The 14,512-nt window shown below is 39.4% G+C and overlaps 1 protein-coding gene and 1 long non-coding RNA gene across 3 annotated transcripts in view; one reads left to right on the top strand and one right to left on the bottom strand.

The window, feature by feature from the left end:
* The window catches only part of LOC307132674 (uncharacterized protein), a 29,487-nt gene extending 16,232 nt beyond the window's left edge, over positions 1–13,255 (bottom strand). For both annotated transcript variants that reach the window (XM_079827142.1, XM_079827141.1), the window contains exon 1: positions 12,854–13,255. The gene's annotated coding sequence lies outside the window, so the exon portion shown is untranslated. The remainder of the gene's footprint in view (positions 1–12,853) is intronic.
* Positions 9,194–12,200, top strand: LOC307132844. Its single transcript, XR_013817328.1, has 7 exons — positions 9,194–9,396; positions 9,994–10,067; positions 10,324–10,371; positions 10,455–10,538; positions 10,689–10,894; positions 11,062–11,221; positions 11,320–12,200. It is a non-coding gene; the product is annotated as an uncharacterized lncRNA (long non-coding RNA).
* Positions 13,256–14,512: the final 1,257 nt, after the last annotated feature.

Genomic DNA, 14,512 nt, shown 5'->3' with positions numbered 1-14,512 from the left:
TGAACTAACGCTTTAAGCAGCATTACAGTGTGATTTATGGCTTACTGCATTGATTATTTCCTTTAATAACTGCCATAAATTAAAAACTGTTTTTGTTTTCTAGTCTCAATCAAAGATGGCATTATTATTGTCAATATTTGTTGGTCTGTTCCTCGCTATGTGGGCGGTTCTTGGCCAGAATAAATTGCAGTGTAAACTGGACCTTATGGTGTTCATGAGACTATGGCTCTTTTAGTCCACACATACACACACACACACACACACACACACACACACACACACACACACACACACACACGTGTTGTGTCAAAGTTCAAATAGAACCATCTCTGAAAAATAGCACTGAGAAGACTAACGGATAAACTCCCATCACACTTTTTGGGCTGAGTCGGACTTGGCAAATGTATGGAGTTCGTGGCTAAATCTACATCTTGTCTGTGCTGGGCTAATTAAACAGTAAAGAGCTTGTTTCCTGTGTAATTACATGGATACTGTTTGGGAAGAAGCAAAAGCCTATCACTGATACACAGTCCCTGTCTTTATTCTCCAACTGATTAATTTGCCTTTCTGAAAACCGACTCATTAGAGCAAGACAAAATCCTATGTAATTGGTAAAATCAGCTAATGCTGCGCAATAATTTAGGATTCCCAGGACAATCCCCTTAAAATTATTACCACTTCATATTTGATTAATGTGACCAAGCTAAACGCAAAACATCCTGTTGACTCTTAATTGGAGACTTTCAGTCCACCAGCACACAATTTAAATTGAAACACAAATGAAACAAGCCCTCCAGTCTTGAGAGTTACTAACAGTCATGATATTACTGCAATTAATGACTATATACAACTTCTTGGCAAGAGTTTAAATTAATTTAGTAAACATGTTTAACATGTTGTTAATATATGTAAAAGAGTCCAGATTCCTGGAGTCAGACCACTACATAATTAAATAGGGATTTACAGATATTAAATTGCCCCTATGCTTTTTCTAATAATAGCCTACCTTTAATGCAATCAATAATTTTAAATCCTACAAATTATTTTAAATCCTACAAGTGAATTTAGGCAACACAACATTATAAGGTGCAGTGTGAAAAATGTATATACTATTCATTTTGAGATTTGCTAAATTTTACATTTAACAGTTTTAATTATTTATGCTTTTAAAATTATTCCAATCTTACCTAAATAAATAAATAAAAAAACAAAACGAAATCTCTAATATCGACTAATGTAAAAAAATCTCTATAAAAATAACAAAATATATGTTGAAGAAAGATGCATATTGAGTATAGATAGATTTCCAGCAGGTGCTAACTATGCTAACATATTCAATGCTTAAATTTCTGCTCCCTAGTGGTTATTGTCTGCAATTGCATTATGTCAAACAACAACAGCTTCAGCATGTCCAAACTTCAGTAACTCCAGGTCACAATCACATGATTAATACTTTTTATTTGGGTTCCCAGATTTTCCTGTCTTTACCATGTGGTTTGAAATGAATCTCATTGCTTTAACAAAGACTAAATTGGATCGTGTAACAATGGCAGGTCTCCATCTGTATATCAGACACCAGCTTCTATTTTCCAGTCAATTACTTCCCCAGAGAAATAAAGAGAAAGATTGTGTCTGTTTGTAAGGAGCTCAGGAATAAGGAAGAAGAAAGAGAAACAGAGAGAGATTGGGGAATGGCATGTTTTAATTACTGTGAAGCCCTAGATTTCAGTCAGAGAGAAACTGGCACGTCCCCCCAAACCCCCGAGACATGACTCTCTCGCCTCCTCCCCCTCTTGTTTTTTCCCCTTTTCACTCTTTTCCTTCTCTTTCTGTCCGTTCTACATCAGCAAAAAGAATGGGGGAATGGGTATAAGACAATATAAGTGGAAAGTAAACTACAAAAATGATGACAAATGAATATATGAACCAAAAGCATGTTTGACTGCTCAACTTCTGTCGCTGACGTTCGTGTCATCAGAAATCATCAACTCTCATTGAAAATGAATGACTTCCTGCTGCTTTGTTGTAAATCTCTGCATGTGTGAACAGCCCTTAAGTCTCCTCTTAGCAGCATGTTAGCATGAGGGATGTTAAATGATTTATTCAGGAGCAAGAGGGAAAACAGGGTGTCCTCTGTCATCTTGTCTTGGATTTAAAACATGCACATCCTTCAAACCAAACTCCTCAGTGCCACCTTTATATAACTGCTTTGTATAAGATAAAATAGAACTTATTCCAGAACTAGTATGACTGGTCGAACTGATACATCTGCTGCTACTATCAGCAGCACTAACAGCTAATGCTAACTGATGAAAAATATGAAGAAAAATATTACATTGACTCACATTGAAGAAGCCATATATATAATAACCCAACTTGAGGGTAAGCAATTGTACATCCTATTATAGCAACACCCTATCAACTAATAGCAATCCTCTAAAACTAAAAGACACTCACAACGCATTAGAACCACCCACTTCACTTATACTTGTGATGGAGAGTTTTGTACTAGCAAACATCACTTAAGATTTTTTATTCAGAAAATGTCATGTAAATTCAACACCGTAAAAATGTAAACAAAACACCCATTTGCTCTCACCCATTTACTCTACTCACAAAATTTTACAGAAAATGACTATCCTGGCTCAATTAAGGGTGCGTTCACACTTATCATGTTTGGTTCGATTAAAACGAACCCTGGTCCGATTGCTCGGTTAGTGCGGTTCATTTGAACATAGTGTCAACGCTGCCATCCGAACCCTGGTGCGCACCAAACAAGCAAACCGAGACCGCTAAGGGTGCTTTCACACCTGCCTCATTTTGTTCGGTTGAATCGTACTAGAGTTCGTTTTCTCGTTTGGTGCGGTTCGTTTGGTCAGGTGTGAAAGCAGCAATCGCACTCGGATGCGCACCAAAAGTGGACCAAACAAGCGTACCGAGACCTCCTTGAAGAGGTGGTCTCTCGGTACGCTTTCAAACGAACTCTGGAGCAGTTCGTTTATGGTGAGAACGTGATCCGACCTCGAACAGACCCAACTGCAAAAAGTACTGATCAGTTTTGGACTAAGCCAGCTGCTGTGGTCAGCTGCGCTGTGCATTATGTGATGAGGTAGTGTTTGTTTACAGTTTGCACTTTAGCATGGCAGCTCGCGGACAAAGTTGGAGTAGTGAGGAGGTGCGGAGCCTCATAGAAATTTGGTCTGATGACCATATTAGGTCCCAACTTTCGAAAACTCACAAGAACAACGCGATCTTCGCTTGAAGTGACGAGCGATGCGCGCTCGCCGTTTGCAGTGCATAAGAACGTTGTTTTCAAGCCGCATCCGCGCTTCATTATAGAAATGTATTGTTTGCATGTTGTGGTGTATACAAACAATTTTTTTATTATTATTACTTGGTGACATGATTATGTTTTATATTTTTTATGCATTTGGCAGACGCTTTTATCCAAAGCGACTTACAGTGCCCTTATTACAGGGACAATCCCCTGGAGCAACATGGAGTAAAGTGCCTTGCTCAAGGACACACTGGTGGTGACCGCTGGGATCAAACCAGCAACCTTCTGCGTATCAGTTCCATGGTTTAACCCACTGGACCACCATCTCACACCATCTCAAACAATGTAATAGATTATGGCCAGGGCCAAAACTAGCCTGCGCAGTCGCAGGCTAGTTTTAGGAAATACGCCATGGCCAATGAGTGATGTGGATGTTGTCATATGACTGCATTTTGGTTCGTTTCAACCAAGGGGGTAGCCCAGACACTGGAAAGCGTACCACCCATAGGAGCGGCCATTGCTAACCAAGCCATCACCTGTTAGCATCCCATTGACTCCCATTCATTTTGGCCTCACTTTGACAGTGAACATCTTTACATCTGAGTTGTTTAAAGACTCCATTCATCCATTGTTTATTTCTAAACAAACACGACAATGTATAAAAGGCTCCATTACCTTGTATCTTACACTATCGTCCCGTTGAAGCTGTTTTTGTAAAATATAGGCTTACGATTGCGTCATAACCACGCGACTGTGTCGCGCTGTTGAGCAAATTACCTTATAGACCCGAGGAGAAGCTCGTAGGCAATCTTTTACTGTCTATGAGGCAATCGGGGGGACGTGGAGGCATAAACACAGATAGAGATGTTGCAGATCCTGCTTCATTCATCAAAAGTTGCTCCTGCTCACCCTCTCTGTCTCTGCAAGATTCGGTGATTCAGATTTTACGTTGCACAACTACTAGAAGACTTGCCACTGTCGGACAGGCTGATCACGTCACATCTACGTCGTCAAGCTCAGTCTGAGGATGCGCAGTACGCTCAGCCATCAGGAAGTGAGTGGTTCTACCTGACTTCAATTCTCCCCGTTGAAGTCTATGGAGTCACTCTGTCCATTTCTTTTACTGTCTAGGTTTCAACTGGTTCGGACCAAAGCATTCAGTGTGGTGTGAAAAGGAACCAAAAAAACTGAAAATGCTACAATGTATAATTGTTTGCCCTTGGTTCGGACCAAATGAACCGAACTAGAGATGTGAAAGCACCCTAAAAAGATGGGTCTTGGTCCTCTTCCAAACGAACTCTGGTGCGGTTCGATTGATATATGAACGCAACACAGACCAAAGACATGTAAACGAACCAAAAACAGGATGTGATATCACAAGATGCGACGCTACAAGTCAGCTGATTTGATGACGCGGAAAGATCGGTGTATCCAAAATGAGTAGAGGGCAAGCATGGAGCAATGAGGAGGTAAAGTGCCTCATCAATATATGCAGATCTTCGTTTCTGCATACAACGGAGGAAATCCTGGTGCTGTTTTGAATGTTTTGAACATTTTATGAGCTCTTCGTCAGGTCTCAGCTGGTAAAAATAAAACCATATGTACACGCATAAAATGATGGCGTTTAATCCAGCACACAGCATTGTTCTGAATGTTCGGTAAGCAAGCTCCGTCGCGAAATATACGTCATAAAAGCCGACCAATCAGGTTGTGACCGTATCCCTATGCCTTCGGTTCGGTAACTTTAGGTTCGCTGTTAAAAATGCCAGTGTGAACGCTAAGCGGACCAGGACTATATGTTTTGTTTTTGTTTTTTGGTCCGGACCAACGAACCGAACTACGACTGTGAACCAGGTTCTACGACTAAGTTGCTAGAGTGTATCTGGAACATTCTACAAACAGTAACAAAATAGTGTCTGAAACTGAATGTCTTTTTTTTTATAGCAAATTATCAGAGAAAAGATGCGAACGCGCATACATTTTTATTTTACACACCATTACCGGTTAAATACAGTTTTAAACCCTGATTAGTGTGATTTTTTTTTTCCCCCCTAAAAAATAATAATAAAAACTATGACACAGTGGATAACAAGGTCTTCATCCATGTTTAATTTTTTTTTTACCTAATCGTGGAAAGTGACATCTAACTAGTTTTTAGAATTTTTATATACTAGTATTTTTTATATATTTTGAATTAGCATTTATTTGAACATTTTTTGTTTTATTTTAATTTAAGTTTATTTTGTTATGTGCTTAAGTCATTTTTATTTGTTTTTAAAATATGTCTTTTTAGATTTAATTTATTTCAGTTTTAGTTTAAGTAATTTTACTTAAACATGTACTTATTTCAGTTCTAATTCAGTTCGCTTACATTTTTAAGTTTAAGTAAATATATTCTATTTTAGTTTCATTTAAATTACAAAAAATATACATATTTTTAATAGTTTTAGTTAACAATAACAACACTGCATCTCACACTGTGCTCATCTTGTGCTATGAACAGAAGAGGTACAAACATATAGGCCTACCGGAATAATTTCTCATTATCAGCCTAAATGAACACCAGCATAATGAGTGTTTGTACATATATCCTAGTGTTTAAGAAATTCAGGAAAAAAATACATTTAGTAGCAGATACAGCTTCAAAATAATAACAGTATTGTAATAATTTTTTCATTTCATCTGCCATTCCAAAAACTGTTCAGTATATTAGTATAATGGGGAAAAAACAATGTAAACAAATGACTGGTGTCATGAACAGCCTCCAGTGCTGAACTGTAAACAGACCAAAACACAATCACCAGAGATTCCTGCCCTTACGACCTTTGTTTGGAAGAGACAAGGACCTTCTGACCTCTCGCTAGGAGATTGTTGAGAGTTTTGCTATAGCTGTGAATCATTCTGGTTTGATCAGAAAGGGTCTCTTCCACATGACCTTCATTGCCCAACTAAGTCACAGTAAACATTCTGTCTGGACACAATATGTAACTATAAGTGGGGCAAATGTATTTTTCTGTATTTTCATGCAATCACATTTCAATTGCTCTTCTATATTGCAGGTCTAAAAATCCCACAGACACAAACACACAAATATGCACACAGGCACACACACATAGCCTATGTTTCTAGGACAGATATAGGCTGTGTATGTTTCCTCCTGTGAGGAGTTATGACCACTCATCTGCTCCACGATAAGGCTGAGAGATGGAACTTCTCTGCAGTTCACAGTATCTTCAGCAGAGCCTCAAGCTTAATGGATGTCTGCCTGCAGGGCCTTATCACACCGTCGCAGACCTACAGCAAATCTCTGACGGTTCTCTCCAAGGCTCTGTTCACATAGTAGGCCACCTCAGGATAAACAAGAGGCTCAGGAAATTGAACACATTTCAGATGTGACAAAACAAGGCGTGTGATTCACGTCTTAAATAGTACACCGTTCGTTACCCCTCCTGACTTCAGACATTACACCATATCACAAGTGAGCCAATGTTGGATTTTTCTTTCGGTGATTGGATAGTACAGAACATTTTGCTTGCTTTTTCTGATACTCATGGTTGGGGACATCATATCTGTTTCAGTCTCCACCAATCAACAGGAAGTTGACTGAGCAGTCTGATTCATTGCAGCCACTCTCACAAACTCACATACATGACACACACAGAACCTTCATCTGTCTGTTTTATGAAAGGTAGGCATCACCAGTTTGAATCGAAAAGCCTTCCCTCTACACTAGTGATGGTGATTGAATTCAGTAAAAGCACTCGATTCTTCTGAATCGTTCACAAAAAGATTCATTCAGATTCGTAGGTAGCCCTTTCAGCAAATTGCATCGAAGGCTAAGTATGGCATTCAACTTGACTATGTTCTTGTCTGATGTGTGAGTCATTCAACCAATTCGTTAAAGACACATTCGAATGAATGATTCCGGAAAGAGTGTTTAATCATTACACGAGTTATATGAACGCGAATGACTCATGAAGATAATCGTTTACTAAAGAGATTCCGTTTAGCATAGGAGGCGTGGTCGTTTAGTAAGTTCAACCGATGCTTTTGGCTCGTGCGCGCCAAAGAAATTACGTTAACGAAGCCAGTGGATGGATGTAAGAGTAAACAATTCGTTCTCCTAGGCCTATATTAACTCTCGAAATTATTACAGACAAGTTTAAAGACATTTGTGTTCTGTTTAGTCTATATACTTTTGCATTTTTTTCTGGCGCGGGCGACACTTTAGCTATAGCTAAACCAGTGCGCGTGCCTCCTCAACTTGTACGGTGAGCTTGCTTGACTCGTGTCGTGCCCAAATTACACATAATCATCTTAAAAGTACTGCGCCTTTTTGCAGACAGGAGATCAGTCAGCTTTTACTGCGGCGGTTTATTCAGACACAACAGGTTAGCAAATACTATTTTTGATTTAATTTTCCCTATATGAATTTTAAAACGTGAGCTGTTACAACTGATATACTGCTGTTGGCCATATGTCAGGTATGCCAGTACTATGCGATACCAAATTTCCCTTCTCGCATATGTGTAATATGTAGCGCGAATTCAGGATATGTTATGGCCCGCAGCGGTCGACCTCTTATTCAGCACGAGTAATTCGTTGCTCCCGTGGGTATTGTCCCGCCAATCACTGATGCACTCAGGAAATAATCTCACAAGATCAAAGTGGAAATGCACGCGCAGTGCAGGCGCGTCCTCGAGGCCAGCTCCCACAGCAGACGGCAAGAGGTTTCCATCGAAATCCCTTTTAATTGAAGGGAAACAAATAAATCTCGCTGCTCTCTTAATTGATTCCACCATTCACGGTATTAATATGATACTGCCCAGATAGCAAAAAATATCGGCACGGCTTCTTTTTGCCGCCGGCCCTAAGCTGTCGGCTATAGGTGCGTCCCGCTGGCGGTGATGAAACGTTTGCCGCCGAATACGTCACTCCCATTTCTTGCGAGATGCCGCGGCCGACTAGCCGGCGGGCCGCCGGCTTCATTTTCTCTGGCGGTTGCCTCCGCCTAATGGACCGCGGCCGGCTGGCGGCAAGCCGCTGTGAAATACAAGGATTTCTACTCTCAAATTCGACCAGCCACGTTGGCTATGTTTGGCTTGTTGGGAAATAGAGTGGAACTGACAGCATTTTAACTAGTTCTCACATTTGAAGCGATTATAAAATCATAATAGCCTATATGTGAATTATATCAAATATTAGTTTTTTTTGCTCCAAAGCCATTAGGGTTTATAACAGATTCTTGACTCTTGATTCCATGATAAGGTTAGGTTTAGGAAATTACATTTAAATTTTCACTTGATTATTTGCATGTCGAGTGTGTTTAAACAGTGTTGGTCAATTTGACCCATAATGGATGTAGGCTAATACTTTTTTTTTTTTTTAGCATAATAGGAGGGTTAAGAAAGTTTGAAAGTTCATTTTAGGATAACACTTATTTTTGTATTGGCCTTTTTTCTATTTCTTTTTGGACTGACTTTAAAATAGACATGACAAAAAATTAGAACTAACTTCATGACATTTTACTTTGTTTTCAAAACCCATATTTTTCTGAAAAACAAAAATATATTATTAATTATTTAGGAAAAATTCTACATTCATAAGACAAGAATAACTCAAAAGAAGCCCTCTAATATTACCTCTTATAAAGCTGATTTTTACAATATTTGAAACCCTCTCAAACATGAGGTCGCAAAACAAAAAGCTTACAAAAACAGAAACCTGAAAGCTTTTCAATTTCATGTGACTGCCTTAATATTATAAAGTATTTTCTATCTCAGAATTCTTATTTTTATTATTTATTTTATATACAGTGTTACATTTGTTGTTATTCTTTGTTCTACATATTCGGAACTGTACCACAATGCTTTATTATTTTTATTTTTCTCTCATTGTACTTTTTGTATTGTACTTGTCTATACATGTACTAATTTAAATAAAAATAAAATAAAAAAAAACAGAGAAGTACCTCCACCGGCCGAGAGGGGCAGTATACTTAAAAAAGACGGAAGACAAACCGGTAAAACATACAGATTTACCAACAGCGGCCGCTCATCACATGGTTTTAGTATTTGAAGAGAGGAGATCAGAAAATATCCTCGACTACGAGCGTTTAAGTAAGTACATGTTTCCTTTTTGTGTCACACAATATTATGTTCATTTTTGATGTATAGCTATACCGGTAGGTTGTTTTAATTAGTTTGTTCAGACACGCACGCTGATATAGTGCACAATACACAGTGTTAGCTAACACGTGCTGTTTCGCCTTTTTTACACACTGAGTTCAAGCATGTTCTACATGTTAAAATGTATCTAGCTACTGTAGGTAAGTTAGCCAAAGCTTTACATCTAGAAAGACTTAAGTTTAACTTTTGGTGTTTTCTAACAAAACAGAATGATGTATATAGGTTATTTAAATTATTTTGTTAGTCCGAACAAGCATGCTGCTAACGTTAGGTCAGTTTTAGCAAGTGTTAGCTAACATGTGCTGTGTTGCTACTGTTCTTCTAGCATTTAAGGTCATTTATGAGTTATTTCTCTGAACTGCTGTACTTATTATGTTTGAGGACAATGCAGTTTACTTGAATCACTACACTGAATGAATACATTTTACTGTTCCACATTTGGCTGACCAGTTTTTCCCCCCACAGCATAGCTACTGTATATTCTGTATTTAACGTTAACAATGCGGTTTTGTTCACATTTTCTTGCAGATACCTTGACCAGAGCACAATCGGTTATCTTCATCCAAGAGACCTATTGTTGGACAATCGTTTCGGCTTTCAAGGTAAATAAATTGTTAGTCACAATGTCTAGTTACTGGGCTATAAGGAGAAGAATATTGAAAGGAGTTGAGATGGACAAACAGGAAATTGCAGATGTTGGAAACTTTAACAGTATGGAAAATTGTGCCTGTAGTTGTTGTTATATATATATATATATATATATATATATATATATATATATATATATATATATATATATATATATATATATATATATATATATATATATATAATTAAAATAAAATATTTTTTATGTAGATTTCCAGAATGAGAACCAAGCCCTGAGGGAAAGCAATGCACGAGCAGGTGAGAACATGCACTCTTTCTTAAATTTTACTTTTTTGACTGTGATGTAGGTCCAAAATTACCAAATGCCTTTCATTTTGTAGCTTCGGATGACAGCGGCTCACTTCATGAGCAGGTGAAGCAAGTTGGGACAATGTTGACGACGTTTGCTCGTACTGGGCAATCAGGTACAACTTGCAAACAACACCTGTGGTTGTTGGTTTAATTCCCACTGGGGCCACCTGTACATGTAGTAGACCTAGTTGTAAATGTCATAGTTTAGTAGTTGAGGGACCAGGACTGACTGCTTTATTCTTTTATTCTGTGAACCCCTGTAGGTGCAGATCAGACCCTAATGCTGCGACGTCTTGGAGAGTTTGGCGATGTTGTGCATAGCATGGACAACAAAATGGACACTATGCTGCAACATTTCAGTGCCAATGTGTCTTTTGGAGAGTTATCCCTGCCAGGGGGTCTGTTACTCCCCCTAGACAACCCATTTGGCGTTGCTTGACAACAGTTTGAGGCAGGATAAAGAGCTCCAGTAAGTGTGCTGATTTTGTTTATAATGCTGTAGGGTAATCTAAAAAGTAAAATTTAAGATTGTACACTGCATATTCTACAGTCTGAATCACAGCCTGTCACATTTTTATATTTATGTATGAGAAGCTTCAGAGATATGTAATTTGTAACACTTTTTTGTATTTTCAGCTTCGGTTTTTGGCAATCAAATGTGGGAGGGACCTAAAGACAACCGTGTGGCGAATGCTTTAGAGTATCTTCTCTAATCACCTTTCCATTAATACAACCTGGACGGGTGTAGGGGATAAAGCATGTTTTAGAGACATGTTCCTGAAGACCATTGTTCAAAGTAATATATATATAAATATATAAATTTGTTATATATTTAAGTAGATGTGTGTGGCCTTATGACATTCACATGGAATGACAGATCTGTATTTTCTACAGGAGCCATCCGGAAGAACCCGGCAACCCAGGATGCCACTGATGAGGCGGTCCAGGTTAGCGCTATGCGTTACCTGAAAGGAGCATCTGATCGTGAAGGTGGAAAAAGACGCCGCACAGCTGAGAGGGACCCACAGCCGACCTCTTACACCTAGGCTGACTACTGACACCTGGAACCCTTTCTTTATCCTGCAGTCAGTAACATCAAGACCCCTAAAGAAGCCAGAAGTTTCAGGCTACACTCACCCAATCCACACTGTTCACTGTGGAAATTACTTTTTTTTTATTCCCTGTGACCCTGCCTTGAAGGCAGCTCCTTGGATAGATATGGGATGGCGAGGTTGTTTGTCCTTTATATAGGCGCACAAGAAATCACTGAAGATAAGCCAATTTGCGCTGCCTCATTCTGGAGGTCGGGGAAAACCGGAGAACCCATAGTCAGGCTTGTTATAATGTTCTGTTCTACTACTGTTCTATTCTTCTCCAGAGCTTTACTCTAAATTATTACCATTTATGCTATTGTTAGAAATGGCTTGTTAAATGTGATGTTATACCTCGATTTATTTGGTATCCTGCACATTCTTTGGTACCAAATATCCTCATTATTTGATATAATATTTAATGGTAATTCTTTTCATCCCAGAGCTGACCTATTTGTTATTAACAAATATTGTAAGTGTTATAATTTGCTTGTAAGGCTGTTTTTTTTTTTTTTAAACCAAAATTTAATTGGAAACATGCAGGTTCTTTAGTAAAAATGTTTTTTGTTATTTATAGGCCTATTTAAGCTTATTTATTGTCTGTTATATTTAATTTATATTATCTTGTATCATTGATAGTTAATGTACTTTGAAATGTGGAATAAAAATGCCAAATGGGAATTTATCTGGTTTGTTCAATTATTATCCATCATAAACTGCATGTTACAAATATATGAATAATAAATAAATATATATATTATTTATTACACAATAAGCGGAGGCAGATCGTTCGAAAAAAGCGTTTGCCTCCGCCGGGCCGCCTTCTGGTATAAAGGCGGCGGAACGGCGGTTTGCCTGCGGGCCGGCGGCGGTACGAAGGCGGTAGGAAGCCGGCTGCCGCTTTTAAAAAGCGGCTGCCGCCGGCGGTGCGCCGTCAAACGTGTTTGCGATTACGCAATTCTGACGCTTCTACAGCCGCCGGATCACCGCCGGTGGTCCGCCGACTCATTGCTATCTGGGGGGCAGTGCTGATCTACTGGTTTCCTCCGAGTGAGAGAGTATGCCACAACCTGCTTATAAATCGTTTAATTAAGCGTCGAATCACAAAGGGTAATGCGGCTACACTGAGGCTGTTGCACACGTGTCTTCTGACTTATATGATGAGAGACATTAATATCATGTAAACCCAACGCATATTCCTCCAACATCCAACAGCAAATGATCATGCTATACAATCTGATATGCATTTAATACAGGGTTCCGTTGTATGGCCAGCACGTAGGCAGAAGTGCATGCCAATGAGATGAGAGCCGTATGATGCTGCTGAAGATACTCACTCAGTTTAGGGATTCAGGGGGCGCGTCGCCGCGCAGCCTCCACCTCGCTGCACTCTCTCTGCTGCTGCTGAAACGTCTGGCTCCCGGTCGGACCCCGCAAGCATAATCAATAACCTGCGTTGAGCCTGGATTCGTATGTTAGGGAGGACATGTGTGCGGTATGGCATCTGGCGTCCTCAGCGCAACCTCTGACCATCCCCATTGTTCCCGTGCATGCCGCGTCGCTCACAAGGCGAAAGGTGTAAGTGCACAGCTGGGTTATTCCAAGTCGAAGTTCGGTTGTTATATCAAGACCAAGTCACGACTGCCTCCGTTAAGCCTCAGAGGTTCCTCAAGCCTCAATCCTGTCTCGAGCATCGGCGACAGTAGGCTACCATATGACAGCGCGGTGCCCACTCCATTGGCATTTGGAGCTCGCGTTTTGCGCCACTGCGCGGCCAGTCTGGGTATGACAGCCAGTGGTTGAAAAGTACAGAAATACTGTAGGCTATATAATGATTACCATATTCACTATCATTCATCACACTTTAAAAGTACTTCATATGAGCAGTATTATTTGTTTATTCGTTTTCTATGGAGTTATACATAACCATGTACAATTCATTATAAAATAAATGCACATTTTTACAATAACTTGGGTTGAATGGTAGAGCTTGACCAATAGTCAACACTACACTCATACAAATAAAGCATCCAGAAGGGAGTTTCCTTTATGCATTCTCAAAGAACATTTTAGTGGTCTAAAGAACATTTTTCCACAAAGATCAATGGAAAGTAAAAGGTTCTTCATGGAACCATTGATGCCAAAAAGACCCTTTATTTTTAAAAGTGTACATAGTGTCTTCTTGCTGTTGTAATGGTTAATTCAATGTTATTTAGCATGACAGGAACATTTCATCAAATAACAAAAATCTATACACAAAAGAGACATACTTAATGTGCTCAAAAGGGGAACAAAGATTCACAAACATGTTCCCAACCCACCAATCTAACCGTTCTCTCTCTAAAGGTAGTACATTTGTTTATCAGCACATACTGAGACACACAGACCTAAACCCCTGCCCCCTGCTGTTAATCACCATCTGTGGGACTACGGACCGTGCAGTAAGCTTCTCACTGCAGCAGGCTGCTGTGTTCAGGTGGGTGATGTGCTGAACATGGCCGGGCACTGCAGGGGCTAGTCAAGTAGGGGGGCGTCCAAATTATGAAAAATGCAACCTCAGGGCTGACATCTTAATTACTTTATAAATGAAGAAAAAAAGAAGCCCAGTGTGTAGAAAACTGCATGGTGCAGTTCAGCATATACGTATGTTCTGTTTGTCTTGAGTTCTCAGTGTTTGATGAGGTAAAAGGAGTACAACGAAATTCTGTCATCGTTGTTGTTACAAACCCATGTGATATTTTTCCATGGAACCCAAAACGAGAAGTCCTGAAGCAGAATGTCCAAGCTCTACTCTCATGTAAGTGAACAGGGACTATAGGCTATGAAATTCCAAAAATCAAGAATGTGACTTGGCGTTAGTCTTCTGAACTCAAATAACAATTATGTGAGGAACAGGCTGAAATGTACACCGATCAGGCATAACATTATGACAGGTGAAATGAATAACACTGATTATCTCTTCATCACGGCACCTGTTAGTGGTTGGGATATATTAG

Source organism: Gobio gobio (assembly GCF_949357685.1).
Source record: "Gobio gobio genome assembly, chromosome: 10".
In the NCBI taxonomy this organism is placed as follows: Eukaryota; Metazoa; Chordata; class Actinopteri; order Cypriniformes; family Gobionidae; genus Gobio; species Gobio gobio.
The sequence above is the reverse complement of the archived record's forward strand: the minus strand, read 5'-3'. Positions and strand labels throughout refer to the sequence as shown.